A 2,284-nucleotide genomic window follows, 5' to 3' on the forward strand; every position below is an offset into this window, starting at 1 on the left:
TTTCTGTCCCAATAGTTGTCGAAGAGTCGGGAGACACCGTGATGACACCAGAAGAGGGAGAGGAGGAGGTGTTAGTGTTAGTGATGGTAGTGGTGGTGGCGGCGGCAGAGGAAGAAGGGAGGAGGAGGCCTGTGTTAGCAGTGAGTGATGGCACAAAAATGCGGTTTCCTGTGATGGGATCGAGGATGGAGATGGCGGATGTTGCATTGGCCGACTCCGTCATCAGAGCATAGACGTCTGCTGGTCGTTCCGAGGATTGGTGGTGGTGGTGATGATGATGGTGGTGAAGGAGGAGGCAACTGGGTGGAGATACCTCTGTCTTTGGTGCCCTGGACGACACTTCAGCGGTTGTGGTGGCACTAGGCTCCACGAAATGCACATTCTGTAGACAGCCATCCAATTGGTAGTAGGGTTTTAGGGTCACGTAAGCCTCCGATGATTTGGGATCGTTGGTCCAGATCTCGGTGTGAACCAGAGCCTCCGTGGAGATGGGGAGAGTGATCAACTCCGTCGGGTTGTGGTTCTTACCCACTGACGCCTGACATCCAACCAGCTGGTTGATGCACTACAGGGGAAGGAATAGGAATGAGATCCTGTGCCCAATTGGTGAAGAACACAATCTGTATGGGATTCCCTATTCCTCATTTTCAAAGCTGTCTTGGATGTACTCGAGTGGAGAAGGTAGTAGCTACAAACGATAATAATTGCTCCATACGGAAAGGACGTCCCTGAGGCGTGTGGTCGTGTCAGTTAGTTCACGCATCGAATCAACCACTTTCAAATGGAACTCAATGAATGGAAGGCATTCATTCACAAGCCCATCACCGTGCAGGCATTCATGATGCGGCCGCCACGATTCCCGGTGCGCACAAAAACACTCGGCATTTCATACGGGAACCCACTTGTGAATTCGCCTGACAACACTCCGGTCGACCTCTCGCCACCACCTCCACCTCGTTCCGGACAGCGTGAATGGACACCGGTTGAGGCATCCTTCACCACACCACCTCTACCTCTCCTTCATCCACCCGTGATATCCAGATTCCACCCATTAATCACATCTCCACCTGCTCAACCACTAACATGAGTGTTGATTCGAAAGTGTGGATTGGAGGTTGACGCCTTGGAATGCGACGTGGGATTGTTGGACCCACCGAGGTGCCGGTCAGACATGGGAGTGTTGCTTATGATTTAAGCCCACAGCTACTCCCTCTGATCTCACCACTCGACTGCACGCGGCTGATTTTGCGACGGCGGCACCTAGCACACCTCCATTACTGCATTCACGCTCCTACCAGTTGGATTTCCGACACGTCTCTCTCCACTCAATGAAGTGTAGAACCTGACCATAAGAGTGGTTAGGTCCAAGGTGGTGGTGGTGGTGGTGGTGGTGGTGTAGTGGACCTGAATATTTGGCAATCGGTGTGGGAGCCTTGCTTGAGTTCTCGATTTCGGACCCCAATTTACCTACTTCACTCACATCTCTCGAAGTCGACCACGTAGAAGTGATTGGTCGCACGACCTTGAGTCAGGAAAGTGGGAGTTGACATGCAACATCCACCCTTCATGCCAGTCAAAGGTTTACAACAAACGACCTGAAATTGTCTTCCTTAGTTTATTTCCATAAGCGAATCCCATCAACCACTTTGACCTCGTCACTCACCTTCCTGTTACCCACACAAATGGCGTCCATTCACTCAATCAGAGTACGTAAGAATCCATTACAAAGCTGAGACGGCGATAAAGCTACTAGAAATCTTAGAATTGCACCTCCTTTGCCTGCAAAAGCTGCCAAATTTTTCCCACATTCAAGTAGACATCGAGTGTCAAAGATGGCAGTGACTGCGTGATTGGGAGCAGGCGAATCATCTTCCAAAAGCCACTCCCAGTCGATCCCAGGAAAGTTCACTTTTACCTTCTTGTGGAGACCTCCAATGAATGACAAGGGTGAGCAGTGGTGCTGTGGTAGTGGGGACACAACGTAGATGTGATGTCAACCCACCGTGTTTGCCTCTCCGAATCATCATACACTTCTACGTCCATTTGACTGGTGCCATTGTAGCAAACCTTTCCATCCTTTATCCACCTTCTCCAACTTCTGGCGTTACCAAGGCGTGCATAAAGTGGGTGGAACAGACCATCTCTCACTTTGGTCCCACCACTCATCCCTGGGCAACTCCATTTCGGGGTCTCAGAAGTGAGGAAGTACTCTAAATGATACCCCCTCAATCGTGGAGCACCCAGGAGGTAGTGGAGTTGAATCAGGTCTACTGCTTGGGGTTTT

At 50.7% G+C, this 2,284-nt stretch overlaps 1 protein-coding gene across 1 annotated transcript in view; it reads right to left on the reverse strand.

Annotated features, from left to right (window-relative positions):
* The window catches only part of EGR_06996 (hypothetical protein), a gene marked incomplete at both ends in the record, with an annotated part of 6,873 nt that overhangs the window by 4,426 nt on the left and 163 nt on the right, over positions 1 to 2,284 (reverse strand). The window lies entirely within an intron of this gene.

Source organism: Echinococcus granulosus (genome assembly GCF_000524195.1).
Source record: "Echinococcus granulosus chromosome Unknown EG_S00067, whole genome shotgun sequence".
Taxonomy (NCBI): Eukaryota; Metazoa; Platyhelminthes; class Cestoda; order Cyclophyllidea; family Taeniidae; genus Echinococcus; species Echinococcus granulosus.